Here is a 24,173-nt window from a genome sequence, read left to right as displayed (position 1 = left end):
CCTATTAAATAGGCTTATTAAATAGACTGATTAAATAGGCTCATTAAATACTCATTAAATAGGCTTATTAAATAGGCTTATTAAATAGACTTATTAAATAGGCTCAATAAATAGGCTTATTAAATAGGCTTATTAAATAGGCTTATTAAATAGGCTCAATAAATAGGCTTATTAAATAGGCTTATTAAATAGGCTCATTAAATAGGCTTATTAAATAGGCTTATTAAATAGCCTCATTAAATAGGCTTATTTTAGCAACTTAGGCTTATTAAATAGGTTTATTTCAGCAACTTAGACTTATTAAATAGCCTTATTAAATAGGCTTATTTCAGCAACTTAGGCTTATTAAATAGGCTTATTTCAGCAACTTATGCTTATTAAATAGCCTTATTAAACAGGTTTATTTCAGCAATTTAGGCTTATTAAATAGCATTTTAAAATAGGTTTATTTCAGCAACTTAGACTTATTAAATAGACCTTTTTATATAGGCTTAGTTCAGCAACGTAGGCTTATTAAATAGGCTTATTTCAGCAACTTATGCTTATTAAATAGCCTTATTAATCAGGTTTATTTCAGCAACTTAGGCGTATTAAATAGCATTTTTAAATAGGTTTATTTCAGCAACTTAGACTTATTAAATATACCTTTTTAAATAGGCTTAGTTCAGAAACTTAGGCTTATTAAATAGGCTTATTTCAGCAACTTAGGCTCATTAAATAGCCTCACTAAATAGGCTTATTTCAGCAACTTAGACTTATTAGATAGGCCTATTAAATAGGCTTATTTCAGCAACTTAGGCTTATTAAATAGGTTTATTTCAGCAACTTAGACTTATTAAATAGCCTTATTTCAGCAACTTAGGCTTTTTAAATAGGCTCATTTCAGCAACTTAGGTTTATTAAATAGCCTTAGTTCAGCAACTTAGACTTATTAAATAGGCTTATTCAGCAACTTAGGCTTATTAAATAGCCTTATTAAATAGGCTTATTTCAGCAACTTAGGCTTATTAAATAGGCTTATTTCAGCAACTTAGACTTATTAAAAAGGCTTATTTCAGCAACTTAGGCTTATGAAATAGGCTTTTCAGCAACTTAGGCTTATAAAATAGGCTTATTTCAGCAACTTAGACTTATTAAATAGGCCTATTAAATAGGCTTATTAAATAGACTGATTAAATAGGCTCATTAAATACTCATTAAATAGGCTTATTAAATAGGCTTATTAAATAGACTTATTAAATAGGCTCAATAAATAGGCTTATTAAATAGGCTTATTAAATAGGCTTATTAAATAGGCTCAATAAATAGGCTTATTAAATAGGCTTATTAAATAGGCTCATTAAATAGGCTTATTAAATAGGCTTATTAAATAGGCGTATTAAATAGGCTTATTAAATAGACTTATTAAATAGCCTCATGAAATAGGCTTATTTGAGCAAAGTAGGCTTTTTAAATAGGTTTATTTCAGCAACTTAGACTTATTAAATAGCCTTATTAAATAGGCTTACTTCAGCAACTTAGGCTTATTAAATAGGCTTATTTCAGCAACTTATGCTTATTAAATAGCCTTATTAAACAGGTTTATTTCAGCAACTTAGGCTCATTAAGTAGCATTTTTAAATAGGTTTATTTCAGCAACTTAGACTTATTAAATATACCTTTTTAAATAGGCTTAGTTCAGAAACTTAGGCTTATTAAATCGGCTTATTTCAGCAACTTAGGCTCATTAAATAGCCTCATTAAATAGGCTTATTTCAGCAACTTAGACTTATTAGATAGGCCTATTAAATAGGCTTATTTCAGCAACTTAGGCTTATTAAATAGGTTTATTTCAGCAACTTAGACTTATTAAATAGCCTTATTTCAGCAACTTAGGCTTTTTAAATAGGCTCATTTCAGCAACTTAGGTTTATTAAATAGCCTTAGTTCAGCAACTTAGACTTATTAAATAGGCTTATTCAGCAACTTAGGCTTATTAAATAGCCTTATTAAATAGGCTTATTTCAGCAACTTAGGCTTATTAAATAGGCTTATTTCAGCAACTTAGACTTATTAAAAAGGCTTATTTCAGCAACTTAGGCTTATGAAATAGGCTTTTCAGCAACTTAGGCTTATAAAATAGGCTTATTTCAGCAACTTAGACTTATTAAATAGGCCTATTAAATAGGCTTATTAAATAGACTGATTAAATAGGCTCATTAAATACTCATTAAATAGGCTTATTAAATAGGCTTATTAAATAGACTTATTAAATAGGCTCAATAAATAGGCTTATTAAATAGGCTTATTAAATAGGCTTATTAAATAGGCTCAATAAATAGGCTTATTAAATAGGCTTATTAAATAGGCTCATTAAATAGGCTTATTAAATAGGCTTATTAAATAGGCGTATTAAATAGGCTTATTAAATAGACTTATTAAATAGCCTCATGAAATAGGCTTATTTGAGCAAAGTAGGCTTTTTAAATAGGTTTATTTCAGCAACTTAGACTTATTAAATAGCCTTATTAAATAGGCTTACTTCAGCAACTTAGGCTTATTAAATAGGCTTATTTCAGCAACTTATGCTTATTAAATAGCCTTATTAAACAGGTTTATTTCAGCAACTTAGGCTCATTAAGTAGCATTTTTAAATAGGTTTATTTCAGCAACTTAGACTTATTAAATATACCTTTTTAAATAGGCTTAGTTCAGAAACTTCGGCTTATTAAATAGGCTTATTTCAGCAACTTAGGCTTATTAAATAGCCTTATTAAATAGGCTTATTTTAGCAACTTAGACTTATTAAATCGACTTATTAAATAGACATTTAAGCAACTTAGGCTCATTAAATAGGCTTATGAAATATGCTTATTTCTGCAACTTAGACTTATTAGATAGGCCTATTAAATAGGCTTATTTTAGCAACTTAGGCTTATTAGATATGCTTATTTCAGCAACTTAGGCGTATTAAATAGCATTATTAAATAGGTTTATTTCTGCAACTTAGACTTATTAAATAGCCTTATTAAATAGGCTTATTTCAGCAACTTAGGCTTATTAAATAGGCTTATTTCAGCAACTTAGGCTTATGAAATAGGCTTTTCAGCAACTTAGGCTTATTAAATAGGCTTATTTCAGCAACTTAGACTTATTAAATAGGCCTATTAAATAGGCTTATTAAATAGACTGATTAAATAGGCTCATTATATACTCATTAAATAGGCTTATTAAATAGGCTTATTAAATAGACTTATTAAATAGGCTCAATAAATAGGCTTATTAAATAGGCTTATTAAATAGGCTCAGTAAATAGGCTTATTAAATAGGCTTATTAAATAGGCTCATTAAATAGGCTTATTAAATAGGCTTATTAAATATGCGTATTAAATAGGCTTATTAAATAGACTGATTAAATAGGCTCATTAAATACTCATTAAATAGGCTTATTAAATAGGCTTATTAAATAGACTTATTAAATAGGCTCAATAAATAGGCTTATTAAATAGGCTTATTAAATAGGCTTATTAAATAGGCTCAATAAATAGGCTTATTAAATAGGCTTATTAAATAGGCTCATTAAATAGGCTTATTAAATAGGCTTATTAAATAGGCGTATTAAATAGGCTTATTAAATAGACTTATTAAATAGCCTCATTAAATAGGCTTATTTTAGCAACTTAGGCTTATTAAATAGGTTTATTTCAGCAACTTAGACTTATTAAATAGCCTTATTAAATAGGCTTATTTCAGCAACTTAGGCTTATTAAATAGGCTTATTTCAGCAACTTATGCTTATTAAATAGCCTTATTAAACAGGTTTATTTCAGCAATTTAGGCTTATTAAATAGCATTTTAAAATAGGTTTATTTCAGCAACTTAGACTTATTAAATAGACCTTTTTATATAGGCTTAGTTCAGCAACGTAGGCTTATTAAATAGGCTTATTTCAGCAACTTATGCTTATTAAATAGCCTTATTAATCAGGTTTATTTCAGCAACTTAGACTTATTAAATATACCTTTTTAAATAGGCTTAGTTCAGAAACTTAGGCTTATTAAATAGGCTTATTTCAGCAACTTAGGCTCATTAAATAGCCTCATTAAATAGGCTTATTTCAGCAACTTAGACTTATTAGATAGGCCTATTAAATAGGCTTATTTCAGCAACTTAGGCTTATTAAATAGGTTTATTTCAGCAACTTAGACTTATTAAATAGCCTTATTTCAGCAACTTAGGCTTTTTAAATAGGCTCATTTCAGCAACTTAGGTTTATTAAATAGCCTTAGTTCAGCAACTTAGACTTATTAAATAGGCTTATTCAGCAACTTAGGCTTATTAAATAGCCTTATTAAATAGGCTTATTTCAGCAACTTAGGCTTATTAAATAGGCTTATTTCAGCAACTTAGACTTATTAAAAAGGCTTATTTCAGCAACTTAGGCTTATGAAATAGGCTTTTCAGCAACTTAGGCTTATAAAATAGGCTTATTTCAGCAACTTAGACTTATTAAATAGGCCTATTAAATAGGCTTATTAAATAGACTGATTAAATAGGCTCATTAAATACTCATTAAATAGGCTTATTAAATAGGCTTATTAAATAGACTTATTAAATAGGCTAAATAAATAGGCTTATTAAATAGGCTTATTAAATAGGCTTATTAAATAGGCTCAATAAATAGGCTTATTAAATAGGCTTATTAAATAGGCTCATTAAATAGGCTTATTAAATAGGCTTATTAAATAGGCGTATTAAATAGGCTTATTAAATAGACTTATTAAATAGCCTCATTAAATAGGCTCATTTGAGCAAAGTAGGCTTTTTAAATAGGTTTATTTCAGCAACTTAGACTTATTAAATAGCCTTATTAAATAGGCTTACTTCAGCAACTTAGGCTTATTAAATAGGCTTATTTCAGCAACTTATGCTTATTAAATAGCCTTATTAAACAGGTTTATTTCAGCAACTTAGGCTCATTAAGTAGCATTTTTAAATAGGTTTATTTCAGCAACTTAGACTTATTAAATATACCTTTTTAAATAGGCTTAGTTCAGAAACTTCGGCTTATTAAATAGGCTTATTTCAGCAACTTAGGCTTATTAAATAGCCTTATTAAATAGGCTTATTTTAGCAACTTAGACTTATTAAATCGACTTATTAAATAGACATTTAAGCAACTTAGGCTCATTAAATAGGCTTATGAAATATGCTTATTTCTGCAACTTAGACTTATTAGATAGGCCTATTAAATAGGCTTATTTTAGCAACTTAGGCTTATTAGATATGCTTATTTCAGCAACTTAGGCGTATTAAATAGCATTATTAAATAGGTTTATTTCTGCAACTTAGACTTATTAAATAGCCTTATTAAATAGGCTTATTTCAGCAACTTAGGCTTATTAAATAGGCTTATTTCAGCAACTTAGGCTTATGAAATAGGCTTTTCAGCAACTTAGGCTTATTAAATAGGCTTATTTCAGCAACTTAGACTTATTAAATAGGCCTATTAAATAGGCTTATTAAATAGACTGATTAAATAGGCTCATTAAATACTCATTAAATAGGCTTATTAAATAGGCTTATTAAATAGACTTATTAAATAGGCTCAATAAATAGGCTTATTAAATAGGCTTATTAAATAGGCTTATTAAATAGGCTCAATAAATAGGCTTATTAAATAGGCTTATTAAATAGGCTCATTAAATAGGCTTATTAAATAGGCTTATTAAATATGCGTATTAAATCGGCTTATTAAATAGACTTATTAAATAGCCTAATTAAATAGGCTTATTTGAGCAAAGTAGGCTTTTTAAATATGTTTATTTCAGCAACTTAGACTTATTAAATAGCCTTATTAAATAGGCTTACTTCAGCAACTTAGGCTTATTAAATAGGCTTATTTCAGCAACTTATGCTTATTAAATAGCCTTATTAAACAGGTTTATTTCAGCAACTTAGGCTCATTAAGTAGCATTTTTAAATAGGTTTATTTCAGCAACTTAGACTTATTAAATATACCTTTTTAAATAGGCTTAGTTCAGAAACTTAGGCTTATTAAATCGGCTTATTTCAGCAACTTAGGCTCATTAAATAGCCTCATTAAATAGGCTTATTTCAGCAACTTAGACTTATTAGATAGGCCTATTAAATAGGCTTATTTCAGCAACTTAGGCTTATTAAATAGGTTTATTTCAGCAACTTAGACTTATTAAATAGCCTTATTTCAGCAACTTAGGCTTTTTAAATAGGCTCATTTCAGCAACTTAGGTTTATTAAATAGCCTTAGTTCAGCAACTTAGACTTATTAAATAGGCTTATTCAGCAACTTAGGCTTATTAAATAGCCTTATTAAATAGGCTTATTTCAGCAACTTAGGCTTATTAAATAGGCTTATTTCAGCAACTTAGACTTATTAAAAAGGCTTATTTCAGCAACTTAGGCTTATGAAATAGGCTTTTCAGCAACTTAGGCTTATAAAATAGGCTTATTTCAGCAACTTAGACTTATTAAATAGGCCTATTAAATAGGCTTATTAAATAGACTGATTAAATAGGCTCATTAAATACTCATTAAATAGGCTTATTAAATAGGCTTATTAAATAGACTTATTAAATAGGCTCAATAAATAGGCTTATTAAATAGGCTTATTAAATAGGCTTATTAAATAGGCTCAATAAATAGGCTTATTAAATAGGCTTATTAAATAGGCTCATTAAATAGGCTTATTAAATAGGCTTATTAAATAGGCGTATTAAATAGGCTTATTAAATAGACTTATTAAATAGCCTCATGAAATAGGCTTATTTGAGCAAAGTAGGCTTTTTAAATAGGTTTATTTCAGCAACTTAGACTTATTAAATAGCCTTATTAAATAGGCTTACTTCAGCAACTTAGGCTTATTAAATAGGCTTATTTCAGCAACTTATGCTTATTAAATAGCCTTATTAAACAGGTTTATTTCAGCAACTTAGGCTCATTAAGTAGCATTTTTAAATAGGTTTATTTCAGCAACTTAGACTTATTAAATATACCTTTTTAAATAGGCTTAGTTCAGAAACTTCGGCTTATTAAATAGGCTTATTTCAGCAACTTAGGCTTATTAAATAGCCTTATTAAATAGGCTTATTTTAGCAACTTAGACTTATTAAATCGACTTATTAAATAGACATTTAAGCAACTTAGGCTCATTAAATAGGCTTATGAAATATGCTTATTTCTGCAACTTAGACTTATTAGATAGGCCTATTAAATAGGCTTATTTTAGCAACTTAGGCTTATTAGATATGCTTATTTCAGCAACTTAGGCGTATTAAATAGCATTATTAAATAGGTTTATTTCTGCAACTTAGACTTATTAAATAGCCTTATTAAATAGGCTTATTTCAGCAACTTAGGCTTATTAAATAGGCTTATTTCAGCAACTTAGGCTTATGAAATAGGCTTTTCAGCAACTTAGGCTTATTAAATAGGCTTATTTCAGCAACTTAGACTTATTAAATAGGCCTATTAAATAGGCTTATTAAATAGACTGATTCAATAGGCTCATTATATACTCATTAAATAGGCTTATTAAATAGGCTTATTAAATAGACTTATTAAATAGGCTCAATAAATAGGCTTATTAAATAGGCTTATTAAATAGGCTCAATAAATAGGCTTATTAAATAGGCTTATTAAATAGGCTCATTAAATAGGCTTATTAAATAGGCTTATTAAATATGCGTATTAAATAGGCTTATTAAATAGACTGATTAAATAGGCTCATTAAATACTCATTAAATAGGCTTATTAAATAGGCTTATTAAATAGACTTATTAAATAGGCTCAATAAATAGGCTTATTAAATAGGCTTATTAAATAGGCTTATTAAATAGGCTCAATAAATAGGCTTATTAAATAGGCTTATTAAATAGGCTCATTAAATAGGCTTATTAAATAGGCTTATTAAATAGGCGTATTAAATAGGCTTATTAAATAGACTTATTAAATAGCCTCATTAAATAGGTTTATTTCAGCAACTTAGACTTATTAAATAGCCTTATTAAATAGGCTTATTTCAGCAACTTAGGCTTATTAAATAGGCTTATTTCAGCAACTTATGCTTATTAAATAGCCTTATTAAACAGGTTTATTTCAGCAATTTAGGCTTATTAAATAGCATTTTAAAATAGGTTTATTTCAGCAACTTAGACTTATTAAATAGACCTTTTTATATAGGCTTAGTTCAGCAACGTAGGCTTATTAAATAGGCTTATTTCAGCAACTTATGCTTATTAAATAGCCTTATTAATCAGGTTTATTTCAGCAACTTAGACTTATTAAATATACCTTTTTAAATAGGCTTAGTTCAGAAACTTAGGCTTATTAAATAGGCTTATTTCAGCAACTTAGGCTCATTAAATAGCCTCATTAAATAGGCTTATTTCAGCAACTTAGACTTATTAGATAGGCCTATTAAATAGGCTTATTTCAGCAACTTAGGCTTATTAAATAGGTTTATTTCAGCAACTTAGACTTATTAAATAGCCTTATTTCAGCAACTTAGGCTTTTTAAATAGGCTCATTTCAGCAACTTAGGTTTATTAAATAGCCTTAGTTCAGCAACTTAGACTTATTAAATAGGCTTATTCAGCAACTTAGGCTTATTAAATAGCCTTATTAAATAGGCTTATTTCAGCAACTTAGGCTTATTAAATAGGCTTATTTCAGCAACTTAGACTTATTAAAAAGGCTTATTTCAGCAACTTAGGCTTATGAAATAGGCTTTTCAGCAACTTAGGCTTATAAAATAGGCTTATTTCAGCAACTTAGACTTATTAAATAGGCCTATTAAATAGGCTTATTAAATAGACTGATTAAATAGGCTCATTAAATACTCATTAAATAGGCTTATTAAATAGGCTTATTAAATAGACTTATTAAATAGGCTCAATAAATAGGCTTATTAAATAGGCTTATTAAACAGGCTTATTAAATAGGCTCAATAAATAGGCTTATTAAATAGGCTTATTAAATAGGCTCATTAAATAGGCTTATTAAATAGGCTTATTAAATAGGCGTATTAAATAGGCCTAGTAAATAGACTCATTAAATAGCCTCATTAAATAGGCTTATTTGAGCAAAGTAGGCTTTTTAAATAGGTTTATTTCAGCAACTTAGACTTATTAAATAGCCTTATTAAATAGGCTTATTTCAGCAACTTAGGCTTATTAAATAGGCTTATTTCAGCAACTTATGCTTATTAAATAGCCTTATTAAACAGGTTTATTTCAGCAACTTAGTCTTATTAAGTAGCATTTTTAAATAGGTTTATTTCAGCAACTTAAACTTATTAAATATACCTTTTTAAATAGGCTTAGTTCAAAAACTTCGGCTTATTAAATAGGCTTATTTCAGCATCTTAGGCTCATTAAATAGCCTCATTAAATAGGCTTATTTCAGCAACTTAGGTTTATTAAATAGCCTTATTAAATAGGTTCATTTTAGCAACTTAGACTTATTAAATCGACTAGTTAAATAGACATTTCAGCAACTTAGGCTCATTAAATAGGCTTATGAAATATGCTTATTTCTGCAACTTAGACTTATTAGATAGGCCTATTAAATAGGCTTATTTCAGCAACTTAGGCTTATTAAATAGGCTTATTTCAGCAACTTAGGCTTATTAAATAGGCTTATTTCAGCAACTTAGACTTATTAAATAGGTTTATTTCTGCAACTTAGACTTATTAGATAGGCCTATTAAATAGGCTTATTTCAGCAACTTAGGCTTATTAAATAGGCTTATTTCAGCAACTTAGGCTTATTAAATAGGCTTATTTCAGCAACTTAGACTTATTAAATATGCTTATTTCAGCAACTTAGGCGTATTAAATAGCATTATTAAATAGGTTTATTTCTGCAACTTAGACTTATTAAATATACCTTTTTAAATAGGCTTAGTTCAGAAACTTAGGCTTATAAAATAGGCTTATTTCAGCAACTTAGGCTCATTAAATAGCCTCATTAAATAGGCTTATTTCAGCAACTTAGGTTTATTAAATAGCCTTATTAAATAGGCTTATTTTAGCAACTTAGACTTATTAAATCGACTAGTTAAATAGACATTTCAGCAACTTAGGCTCATTAAATAGGCTTATGAAATATGCTTATTTCTGAAACTTAGACTTATTAGATAGGCCTATTAAATAGGCTTATTTCAGCAACTTAGGCTTATTAAATAGGCTTATTTCAGCAACTTAGGCTTATTAAATAGGCTTATTTCAGCAACTTAGACTTATTAAATAGCCTTATTTCAGCAATTTATGCTTATTAAATAGGCTTATTTCAGCAACTTAGGCTTATTAAATAGCCTTATTAAATAGGCTTATTTCAGCAACTTGGGCTTATTAAATAGGCTTATTTCAGCAACTTAGGCTTATTAAATAGGCTTATTCAGCAACTTAGGCTTATTAAATAGGCTCATTAAATACTTATTACATAGGCTTATTAAACAGGCTTATTAAATAGACTTATTAAATAGGCTCAATAAATAGGCTTATTAAATAGGCTCATTAAATCGGCTTAATAAATAGGCTTATTAAATATGTTTATTAAATAGGCTTATTAAATAGGCTTATTAAATAGACATTAAATAGGCTTAATAAATAGGCTTATTAAATAGGCTTAATAAATAGGCTTATTAAATGGACTTATTAAATAGCCTCATTAAATAGGCTTATTTGAGCAACTTAGGCTTATTAAATAGGCTTTTTTCAGCAACTTAGACTTATTAAATAGCCTTATTAAACAGGTTTATTTCAGCAACTTAGTCTTATTAAGTAGCATTTTTAAATAGGTTTATTTCAGCAACTTAAACTTATTAAATATACCTTTTTAAATAGGCTTAGTTCAAAAACTTCGGCTTATTAAATAGGCTTATTTCAGCATCTTAGGCTCATTAAATAGCCTCATTAAATAGGCTTATTTCAGCAACTTAGGTTTATTAAATAGCCTTATTAAATAGGTTCATTTTAGCAACTTAGACTTATTAAATCGACTAGTTAAATAGACATTTCAGCAACTTAGGCTCATTAAATAGGCTTATGAAATATGCTTATTTCTGCAACTTAGACTTATTAGATAGGCCTATTAAATAGGCTTATTTCAGCAACTTAGGCTTATTAAATAGGCTTATTTCAGCAACTTAGGCTTATTAAATAGGCTTATTTCAGCAACTTAGACTTATTAAATAGGTTTATTTCTGCAACTTAGACTTATTAGATAGGCCTATTAAATAGGCTTATTTCAGCAACTTAGGCTTATTAAATAGGCTTATTTCAGCAACTTAGGCTTATTAAATAGGCTTATTTCAGCAACTTAGACTTATTAAATATGCTTATTTCAGCAACTTAGGCGTATTAAATAGCATTATTAAATAGGTTTATTTCTGCAACTTAGACTTATTAAATATACCTTTTTAAATAGGCTTAGTTCAGAAACTTAGGCTTATAAAATAGGCTTATTTCAGCAACTTAGGCCCATTAAATAGCCTCATTAAATAGGCTTATTTCAGCAACTTAGGTTTATTAAATAGCCTTATTAAATAGGCTTATTTTAGCAACTTAGACTTATTAAATCGACTAGTTAAATAGACATTTCAGCAACTTAGGCTCATTAAATAGGCTTATGAAATATGCTTATTTCTGAAACTTAGACTTATTAGATAGGCCTATTAAATAGGCTTATTTCAGCAACTTAGGCTTATTAAATAGGCTTATTTCAGCAACTTAGGCTTATTAAATAGGCTTATTTCAGCAACTTAGACTTATTAAATAGCCTTATTTCAGCAATTTATGCTTATTAAATAGGCTTATTTCAGCAACTTAGGCTTATTAAATAGCCTTATTAAATAGGCTTATTTCAGCAACTTGGGCTTATTAAATAGGCTTATTTCAGCAACTTAGGCTTATTAAATAGGCTTATTCAGCAACTTAGGCTTATTAAATAGGCTCATTAAATACTTATTACATAGGCTTATTAAACAGGCTTATTAAATAGACTTATTAAATAGGCTCAATAAATAGGCTTATTAAATAGGCTCATTAAATCGGCTTAATAAATAGGCTTATTAAATATGTTTATTAAATAGGCTTATTAAATAGGCTTATTAAATAGACTTATTAAATAGGTTTAATAAATAGGCTTATTAAATAGGCTTAATAAATAGGCTTATTAAATGGACTTATTAAATAGCCTCATTAAATAGGCTTATTTGAGCAACTTAGGCTTATTAAATAGGCTTTTTTCAGCAACTTAGACTTATTAAATAGCCTTATTAAACAGGTTTATTTCAGCAACTTAGTCTTATTAAGTAGCATTTTTAAATAGGTTTATTTCAGCAACTTAAACTTATTAAATATACCTTTTTAAATAGGCTTAGTTCAAAAACTTCGGCTTATTAAATAGGCTTATTTCAGCATCTTAGGCTCATTAAATAGCCTCATTAAATAGGCTTATTTCAGCAACTTAGGTTTATTAAATAGCCTTATTAAATAGGTTCATTTTAGCAACTTAGACTTATTAAATCGACTAGTTAAATAGACATTTCAGCAACTTAGGCTCATTAAATAGGCTTATGAAATATGCTTATTTCTGCAACTTAGACTTATTAGATAGGCCTATTAAATAGGCTTATTTCAGCAACTTAGGCTTATTAAATAGGCTTATTTCAGCAACTTAGGCTTATTAAATAGGCTTATTTCAGCAACTTAGACTTATTAAATAGGTTTATTTCTGCAACTTAGACTTATTAGATAGGCCTATTAAATAGGCTTATTTCAGCAACTTAGGCTTATTAAATAGGCTTATTTCAGCAACTTAGGCTTATTAAATAGGCTTATTTCAGCAACTTAGACTTATTAAATATGCTTATTTCAGCAACTTAGGCGTATTAAATAGCATTATTAAATAGGTTTATTTCTGCAACTTAGACTTATTAAATATACCTTTTTAAATAGGCTTAGTTCAGAAACTTAGGCTTATAAAATAGGCTTATTTCAGCAACTTAGGCTCATTAAATAGCCTCATTAAATAGGCTTATTTCAGCAACTTAGTCTTATTAAGTAGCATTTTTAAATAGGTTTATTTCAGCAACTTAAACTTATTAAATATACCTTTTTAAATAGGCTTAGTTCAAAAACTTCGGCTTATTAAATAGGCTTATTTCAGCATCTTAGGCTCATTAAATAGCCTCATTAAATAGGCTTATTTCAGCAACTTAGGTTTAATAAATAGCCTTATTAAATAGGTTCATTTTAGCAACTTAGACTTATTAAATCGACTAGTTAAATAGACATTTCAGCAACTTAGGCTCATTAAATAGGCTTATGAAATATGCTTATTTCTGCAACTTAGACTTATTAGATAGGCCTATTAAATAGGCTTATTTCAGCAACTTAGGCTTATTAAATAGGCTTATTTCAGCAACTTAGGCTTATTAAATAGGCTTATTTCAGCAACTTAGACTTATTAAATAGGTTTATTTCTGCAACTTAGACTTATTAGATAGGCCTATTAAATAGGCTTATTTCAGCAACTTAGGCTTATTAAATAGGCTTATTTCAGCAACTTAGGCTTATTAAATAGGCTTATTTCAGCAACTTAGACTTATTAAATATGCTTATTTCAGCAACTTAGGCGTATTAAATAGCATTATTAAATAGGTTTATTTCTGCAACTTAGACTTATTAAATATACCTTTTTAAATAGGCTTAGTTCAGAAACTTAGGCTTATAAAATAGGCTTATTTCAGCAACTTAGGCTCATTAAATAGCCTCATTAAATAGGCTTATTTCAGCAACTTAGGTTTATTAAATAGCCTTATTAAATAGGCTTATTTTAGCAACTTAGACTTATTAAATCGACTAGTTAAATAGACATTTCAGCAACTTAGGCTCATTAAATAGGCTTATGAAATATGCTTAATTCTGAAACTTAGACTTATTAGATAGGCCTATTAAATAGGCTTATTTCAGCAACTTAGGCTTATTAAATAGGCTTATTTCAGCAACTTAGGCTTATTAAATAGGCTTATTTCAGCAACTTAGACTTATTAAATAGCCTTATTTCAGCAATTTATGCTTATTAAATAGGCTTATTTCAGCAACTTAGGCTTATTGAATAGCCTTATTAAATAGGCTTATTTCAGCAACTTGGGCTTATTAAATAGGCTTATTTCAGCAACTTAGGCTTATTAAATAGGCTTATTCAGCAACTTAGGCTTATTAAATAGGCTCATTAAATACTTATTACATAGGCTTATTAAACAGGCTTATTAAATAGACTTATTAAATAGGCTCAATAAATAGGCTTATTAAATAGGCTCATTAAATCGGCTTAATAAATAGGCTTATTAAATATGTTTATTAAATAGGCTTATTAAATAGGCTTATTAAATAGACTTATTAAATAGGCTTAATAAATAGGCTTATTAAATAGGCTTAATAAATAGGCTTATTAAATGGACTTATTAAATAGCCTCATTAAATAGGCTTATTTTAGCAATTTAGGCTTATTAAATAGGCTTTTTTCAGCAACTTAGACTTATTAAATAGCCTTATTAAACAGGTTTATTTCAGAAACTTAGTCTTATTAAGTAGCATTTTTAAATAGGTTTATTTCAGCAACTTAAACTTATTAAATATACCTTTTTAAATAGGCTTAGTTCAAAAACTTCGGCTTATTAAATAGGCTTATTTCAGCATCTTAGGCTCATTAAATAGCCTCATTAAATAGGCTTATTTCAGCAACTTAGGTTTATTAAATAGCCTTATTAAATAGGTTCATTTTAGCAACTTAGACTTATTAAATCGACTAGTTAAATATACATTTCAGCAATTTAGGCTCATTAAATAGGCTTATGAAATATGCTTATTTCTGCAACTTAGACTTATTAGATAGGCCTATTAAATAGGCTTATTTCAGCAACTTAGGCTTATTAAATAGGCTTATTTCAGCAACTTAGGCTTATTAAATAGGCTTATTTCAGCAACTTAGACTTATTAAATAGGTTTATTTCTGCAACTTAGACTTATTAGATAGGCCTATTAAATAGGCTTATTTCAGCAACTTAGGCTTATTAAATAGGCTTATTTCAGCAACTTAGGCTTATTAAATAGGCTTATTTCAGCAACTTAGACTTATTAAATATGCTTATTTCAGCAACTTAGGCGTATTAAATAGCATTATTAAATAGGTTTATTTCTGCAACTTAGACTTATTAAATATACCTTTTTAAATAGGCTTAGTTCAGAAACTTAGGCTTATAAAATAGGCTTATTTCAGCAACTTAGGCTCATTAAATAGCCTCATTAAATAGGCTTATTTCAGCAACTTAGGTTTATTAAATAGCCTTATTAAATAGGCTTATTTTAGCAACTTAGACTTATTAAATCGACTAGTTAAATAGACATTTCAGCAACTTAGGCTCATTAAATAGGCTTATGAAATATGCTTATTTCTGCAACTTAGACTTATTAGATAGGCCTATTAAATAGGCTTATTTCAGCAACTTAGGCTTATTAAATAGGCTTATTTCAGCAACTTAGGCTTATTAAATAGGCTTATTTCAGCAACTTAGACTTATTAAATAGCCTTATTTCAGCAATTTATGCTTATTAAATAGGCTTATTTCAGCAACTTAGGCTTATTAAATAGCCTTATTAAATAGGCTTATTTCAGCAACTTGGGCTTATTAAATAGGCTTATTTCAGCAACTTAGGCTTATTAAATAGGCTTATTCAGCAACTTAGGCTTATCAAATAGGCTCATTAAATACTTATTACATAGGCTTATTAAACAGGCTTATTAAATAGACTTATTAAATAGGCTCAATAAATAGGCTTATTAAATAGGCTCATTAAATCGGCTTAATAAATAGGCTTATTAAATATGTTTATTAAATAGGCTTATTAAATAGGCTTATTAAATAGACTTATTAAATAGGCTTAATAAATAGGCTTATTAAATAGGCTTAATAAATAGGCTTATTAAATGGACTTATTAAATAGCCTCATTAAATAGGCTTATTTTAGCAACTTAGGCTTATTAAATAGGCTTTTTTCAGCAACTTAGACTTATTAAATAGCCTTATTAAATAGGCTTATTTCAGCAACTTAGGCTTATTAAATAGGCGTATTAAATAGGCTTATTAAATAGACTGATTAAATAGGCTCATTAAATAGACTTATTAAATAGGCTCAATAAATAGGCTTATTAAATAGGCTTATTAAATAGGCTTATTAAATAGGCTCAATAAATAGGCTTATTAAATAGGCTTATTAAATAGGCTCATTAAATAGGCTTATTAAATAGGCTTATTAAATAGGCGTATTAAATAGGCCTAGTAAATAGACTTATTAAATAGCCTCATTAAATAGGCTTATTTGAGCAAAATAGGCTTTTTAAATAGGTTTATTTCAGCAACTTAGACTTATTAAATAGCCTTATTAAATAGGCTTATTTCAGCAACTTAGGCTTATTAAATAGGCTTATTTCAGCAACTTATGCTTATTAAATAGCCTTATTAAACAGGTTTATTTCAGCAACTTAGTCTTATTAAGTAGCATTTTTAAATAGGTTTATTTCAGCAACTTAGACTTATTAAATATACCTTTTTAAATAGGCTTAGTTCAAAAACTTCGGCTTATTAAATAGGCTTATTTCAGCAACTTAGGCTCATTAAATAGCCTTATTAAATAGGCTTATTTCAGCAACTTAGGCTTATTAAATAGCTTTATTAAATAGGCTAATTTTAGCAACTTAGACTTATTAAATCGACTTATTAAATAGACATTTCAGCAACTTAGGCTCATTAAATAGGCTTATGAAATATGCTTATTTCTGCAACTTAGACTTATTAGATAGGCCTATTAAATAGGCTTATTTTAGCAACTTAGGCTTATTAGATATGCTTTTTTCAGCAACTTAGGCGTATTAAATAGCATTATTAAATAAGTTTATTTCTGCAACTTAGACTTATTAAATAGCCTTATTAAATAGGCTTATTTCAGCAACTTAGGCTTATTAAATAGGCTTATTTCAGCAACTTATGCTTATTAAATAGACCTTTTTATATAGGCTTAGTTCAGCAACGTAGGCTTATTAAATAGGCTTATTTCAGCAACTTATGCTTATTAAATAGCCTTATTAATCAGGTTTATTTCAGCAACTTAGGCGTATTAAATAGCATTTTAAATAGGTTTATTTCAGCAACTTATACTTATTAAATAGACCTTTTTAAATTGACTTAGTTCAGAAACTTAGGCTTATTAAATATGCTTATTTCAGCAACTTAGGCTTATTAAATAGCCTTATTAAATAGGCTTATTTTAGCAACTTAGACTTATTAAATCGACTTATTAAATATAGATTTCAGCAACTTAGGCTCATTAAATAGGCTTATGAAATATGCTTATTTCTGCAACTTAGACTTATTAGATAGGCATATTAAATAGGCTTATTTCAGCAACTTAGGCTTATTAAATAGGTTTATTTCAGCAACTTAGACTTATTAAATAGCCTTATTTCAGCAACTTAGACTTATTAAATAGGCTCATTTCAGCAACTTAGGCTTATTAAATAGCCTTAGTTCAGCAACTTAGACTTATTAAATAGGCTTATTCAGCAACTTAGGCTTATTAAATAGCCTTATTAAATAGGCTTATTTCAGCAACTTAGGCTTATTAAATAGGCTTATTTCAGCAACTTAGACTTATTAAAAAGGCTTATTTCAGCAACTTAGGCTTATGAAATAGGCTTTTCAGCAACTTAGGCTTATTAAATAGGCTTATTTCAGCAACTTAGACTTATTAAATAGGCGTATTAAATAGGCTTATTAAATAGACTGATTAAATAGGCTCATTAAATAGACTTATTAAATAGGCTCAATAAATAGGCTTATTAAATAGGCTTATTAAATAGGCTTATTAAATAGGCTCAATAAATAGGCTTATTAAATAGGCTTATTAAATAGGCTCATTAAATAGGCTTATTAAATAGGCTTATTAAATAGGCGTATTAAATAGGCCTAGTAAATAGACTTATTAAATAGCCTCATTAAATAGGCTTATTTGAGCAAAGTAGGCTTTTTAAATAGGTTTATTTCAGCAACTTAGACTTATTAAATAGCCTTATTAAATAGGCTTATTTCAGCAACTTAGGCTTATTAAATAGGCTTATTTCAGCAACTTATGCTTATTAAATAGCCTTATTAAACAGGTTTATTTCAGCAACTTAGTCTTATTAAGTAGCATTTTTAAATAGGTTTATTTCAGCAACTTAGACTTATTAAATATACCTTTTTAAATAGGCTTAGTTCAAAAACTTCGGCTTATTAAATAGGCTTATTTCAGCAACTTAGGCTCATTAAATAGCCTTATTAAATAGGCTTATTTCAGCAACTTAGGCTTATTAAATAGCTTTATTAAATAGGCTAATTTTAGCAACTTAGACTTATTAAATCGACTTATTAAATAGACATTTCAGCAACTTAGGCTCATTAAATAGGCTTATGAAATATGCTTATTTCTGCAACTTAGACTTATTAGATAGGCCTATTAAATAGGCTTATTTTAGCAACTTAGGCTTATTAGATATGCTTTTTTCAGCAACTTAGGCGCATTAAATAGCATTATTAAATAAGTTTATTTCTGCAACTTAGACTTATTAAATAGCCTTATTAAATAGGCTTATTTCAGCAACTTAGGCTTATTAAATAGGCTTATTTCAGCAACTTATGCTTATTAAATAGCCTTATTAAACAGGTTTATTTCAGCAATTTGGGCTTATTAAATAGCATTTTTAAATAGGTTTATTTCAGCAACTTAGACTTATTAAATAGACCATTTTATATAGGCTTAGTTCAGCAACGTAGGCTTATTAAATAGGCTTATTTAAGCAACTTATGCTTATTAAATAGCCTTATTAATCAGGTTTATTTCAGCAACTTAGGCGTATTAAATAGCATTTTTAAATAGGTTTATTTCAGCAACTTAGACTTATTAAATAGACCTTTTTAAATAGCCTTAGTTCAGAAACTTAGGCTTATTAAATAGGCTTATTTCAGCAACTTAGGCTCATTAAATAGCCTCATTAAATAGGCTTATTTCAGCAACCTAGGCTTTTTAAATAGCCTTATTAAATAGGCTTATTTTAGCAACTTAGACTTATTAAATCGACTTATTAAATAGACATTTCAGCAACTTAGGCTCATTAAATAGGCTTATGAAATATGCTTATTTCTGCAACTTAGACTTATTAGATAGGCCTATTAAATAGGCTTTTTTTAAGCAAATTAGGCTTATTAAATAGGCTTATTTCAGCAACTTAGGCTTATTAAATAGGCTTATTTCAGCAACTTAGACTTATTAAATAGCCTTATTTCAGCAAATTACGCTTATTAAATAGGCTTATTTCAGCAACTTAGGCTTATTAAATAGGCTTATTCAGCAACTTAGGCTTATTAAATAGGCCTATTAAATAGGCTTATTTCAGCAACTTGGGCTTATTAAATAGGCTTATTTCAGCAACTTACGCTGATTAAATAGGCTCATTTCAGCAACTTAGACTTATTAAATAGCCTTATTTCAGCAACTTAGACTTATTAAATAGGTTTATTTCAGCAACTTATGCTCATTAAATATACTTATTTCAGCAACATAGGCTTATTAAATAGGCTTATTTCAGCAACTTAGACTTATTAAATAGCCTTATTTCAGCAACTTAATCTTATTAAATAGGCTTATTTCAGCAATTTAGGCTTATTAAATAGCCTTATTTCAGCAACTTAGACTTATTAAATAGGCTTATTTCAGCAACTTAGACTTATTAAATAGGCTTATTCAGCAACTTAGGCTTATTAAATAGGCTTATTAAATAGGCTTATTAAATAGGCGTATTAAATAGGCTTATTAAATAGACTTATTAAATAGCCTCATTAAATAGGCTTATTTTAGCAACTTAGGCTTATTAAATAGGTTTATTTCAGCAACTTAGACTTATTAAATAGCCTTATTAAATAGGCTTATTTCAGCAACTTAGGCTTATTAAATAGGCTTATTTCAGCAACTTATGCTTATTAAATTGCCTTATTAAACAGGTTTATTTCAGCAATTTAGGCTTAATAAATAGCATTTTTAAATAGGTTTATTTCAGCAACTTAGACTTATTAAATAGACCTTTTTATATAGGCTTAGTTCAGCAACGTAGGCTTATTATATAGGCTTATTTCAGCAACTTATGCTTATTAAATAGCCTTATTAATCAGGTTTATTTCAGCAACTTAGGCGTATTAAATAGCATTTTTAAATAGGTTTATTTCAGCAACTTAGACTTATTAAATAGACCTTTTTAAATAGGCTTAGTTCAGAAACTTAGGCTTATTAAATAGGCTTATTTCAGCAACTTAGGCTCATTAAATAGCCTCATTAAATAGGCTTATTTCAGCAACTTAGGCTCATTAAATAGCCTTATTAAATAGGCTTATTTTAGCAACTTAGACTTATTAAATAGCCTTATTAAATAGGCTTATTTTAGCAACTTAGACTTATTAAATCGACTTATTAAATAGACATTTCAGCAACTTAGGCTCATTAAATAGGCTTATGAAATATGCTTATTTCTGCAACTTAGACTTATTAGATAGGCCTATTAAATAGGCTTATTTTATCAACTTAGGCTTATTAGATATGCTTATTTCAGCAACTTAGGCGTATTAAATAGCATTATTAAATAGGGTTATTTCTGCAACTTAGACTTATTAAATAGCCTTATTAAATAGGCTTATTTCAGCAACTTAGGCTTATTAAATAGGCTTATTTAAGCAACTTATGCTTATTAAATAGCCTTATTAAACAGGTTTATTTCAGCAATTTAGGCTTATTAAATAGCATTTTTAAATAGGTTTATTTCAGCAACTTAGACTTATTAAATAGACCGTTTTATATAGGCTTAGTTCAGCAACGTAGGCTTATTAAATAGGCTTATTTCAGCAACTTATGCTTATTAAATAGCCTTATTAATCAGGTTTATTTCAGCAACTTAGGCTTATTAAATAGCATTTTTAAATAGGTTTATTTCAGCAACTTAGACTTATTAAATAGACCTTTTTAAATAGCCTTAGTTCAGAAACTTAGGCTTATTAAATAGGCTTATTTCAGCAACTTAGGCTCATTAAATAGCCTCATTAAATAGGCTTATTTCAGCAACTTAGGCTTATTAAATAGCCTTATTAAATAGGCTTATTTTAGCAACTTAGACTTATTAAATCGACTTATTAAATATAGATTTCAGCAACTTAGGCTCATTAAATAGGCTTACGAAATATGCTTATTTCTGCAACTTAGACTTATTAGATAGGCATATTAAATAGGCTTATTTCAGCAACTTAGGCTTATTAAATAGGTTTATTTCAGCAACTGAGACTTATTAAATAGCCTTATTTCAGCAACTTAGGCTTATTAAATAGGCTCATTTCAGCAACTTAGGCTTATTAAATAGCCTTAGTTCAGCAACTTAGACTTATTAAATAGGCTTATTCAGCAACTTAGGCTTATTAAATAGCCTTATTAAATAGGCTTATTTCAGCAACTTAGGCTTATTAAATAGGCTTATTTCAGCAACTTAGACTTATGAAATAGGCTTTTCAGCAACTTAGACTTATTAAATAGGCTTATTTCAGCAACTTAGACTTATTAAATAGGCGTATTAAATAGGCTTATTAAATAGACTGATTAAATAGGCTCATTAAATACTCATTAAATAGGCTTATTAAATAGGCTTATTAAATAGACTTATTAAATAGGCTCACTAAATAAGCTTATTAAATAGGCTTATTAAATAGGCTTATTAAATAGGCTCAATAAATAGCTTATTAAATAGGCTTATTAAATAGGCTCATTAAATAGGCTTATTAAATAGGCTTATTAAATAGGCGTATTAAATAGGCTTATTAAATAGACTTATTAAATAGCCTCATTAAAAAGGCGTATTTGAGCAAAGTAGGCTTTTTAAATAGGTTTATTTCAGCAACTTAGACTTATTAAATAGCCTTATTAAATAGGCTTATTTCAGCAACTTAGGCTTATTAAATAGGCTTATTTCAGCAACTTATGCTTATTAAATAGCCTTATTAAACAGGTTTATTTCAGCAACTTAGGCTTATTAAGTAGCATTTTTAAATAGGTTTATTTCAGCAACTTAGACTTATTAAATATACCTTTTTAAATAGGCTTAGTTCAAAAACTTCGGCTTATTAAATAGGCTTATTTCAGCAACTTAGGCTCATTAAATAGCCTTATTAAATAGGCTTATTTCAGCAACTTAGGCTTATTAAATAGCCTTATTAAATAGGCTTATTTTAGCAACTTAGACTTATTAAATCGACTTAATAAATAGACATTTCAACAACATAGGCTCATTAAATAGGCTTATGAAATATGCTTATTTCTGCAACTTAGACTTATTAGATAGGCCTATTAAATAGGCTTATTTTAGCAACTTAGGCTTATTAGATATGCTTATTTCAGGAACTTAGGCGTATTAAATAGCATTATTAAATAGGTTTATTTCTGCAACTTAGACTAATTAAATAGCCTTATTAAATAGGCTTATTTCAGAAACTTAGGCTTATTAAATAGGCTTATTTCAGCAACTTATGCTTATTAAATAGCCTTATTAAACAGGTTTATTTCACCAATTTAGGCTTATTAAATAGCATTTTTAAATAGGTATATTTCAGCAACTTAGACTTATTAAATAGACCTTTTTAAATAGCCTTAGTTCAGAAACTTAGGATTATTAAATAGGCTTATTTCAGCAACTTAGGCTCATTAAATAGCCTCATTAAATAGGCTTATTTCAGCAACTTAGGCTTATTAAATAGCCTTATTAAATAGGCTTATTTTAGCAACTTAGACTTATTAAATCGACTTATTAAATAGACATTTCAGCAACTTAGGCTCATTAAATAGGCTTATGAAATATGCTTATTTCTGCAACTTAGACTTATTAGATAGGCCTATTAAATAGGCTTATTTAAGCAAATTAGGTTTATTAAATAGGCTTATTTCAGCAACTTAGGCTTATTAAATAGGCTTATTTCAGCAACTTAGACTTATTAAATAGCCTTATTTCAGCAAATTACGCTTATTAAATAGGCTTATTTCAGCAACTTAGGCTTATTAAATAGGCTTATTTCAGCAACTTAGGCTCATTAAATAGCCTCATTAAATAGGCATATTTCAGCAACTTAGGCTTATTAAATAGCCTTATTAAATAGGCTTATTTTAGCAACTTAGACTTATTAAATCGACTTATTAAATAGACATTTCAGCAACTTAGGCTCATTAAATAGGCTTATGAAATATGCTTATTTCTGCAACTTAGACTTATTAGATAGGCCTATTAAATAGGCTTATTTAAGCAAATTAGGTTTATTAAATAGGCTTATTTCAGCAACTTAGGCTTATTAAATAGGCTTATTTCAGCAACTTAGACTTATTAAATAGCCTTATTTCAGCAAATTACGCTTATTAAATAGGCTTATTTCAGCAACTTAGGCTTATTAAATAGGCTTATTCAGCAACTTAGGCTTATTAAATAGGCCTATTAAATAGGCTTATTTCAGCAACTTACGCTGATTAAATAGGCTCATTTTAGCAACTTAGACTTATTAAATAGCCTTATTTCAGCAACTTAGACTTATTAAATAGGTTAATTTCAGCAACTTATGCTCATTAAATATACTTATTTCAGCAACATAGGCTGATGAAATATGCTTATTTCTGCAACTTAGACTTATTAGATAGGCCTATTAAATAGGCTTATTTAAGCAAATTAGGTTTATTAAATAGGCTTATTTCAGCAACTTAGGCTTATTAAATAGGCTTATTTCAGCAACTTAGACTTATTAAATAGCCTTATTTCAGCAAATTACGCTTATTAAATAGGCTTATTTCAGCAACTTAGGCTTATTAAATAGGCTTATTCAGCAACTTAGGCTTATTAAATAGGCCTATTAAATATGCTTATTTCAGCAACTTACGCTGATTAAATAGGCTCATTTTAGCAACTTAGACTTATTAAATAGCCTTATTTCAGCAACTTAGACTTATTAAATAGGTTTATTTCAGCAACTTATGCTCATTAAATAT

Source organism: Petromyzon marinus, unplaced genomic scaffold (assembly GCF_048934315.1).
Source record: "Petromyzon marinus isolate PM22_M1 ecotype Great Lakes invasive population unplaced genomic scaffold, UKy_Petmar_22M1.pri1.0 PM_G_Scaffold_33, whole genome shotgun sequence".
Lineage (NCBI taxonomy): Eukaryota > Metazoa > Chordata > Hyperoartia > Petromyzontiformes > Petromyzontidae > Petromyzon > Petromyzon marinus.
Note: the sequence above shows the minus strand (reverse complement) of the source record.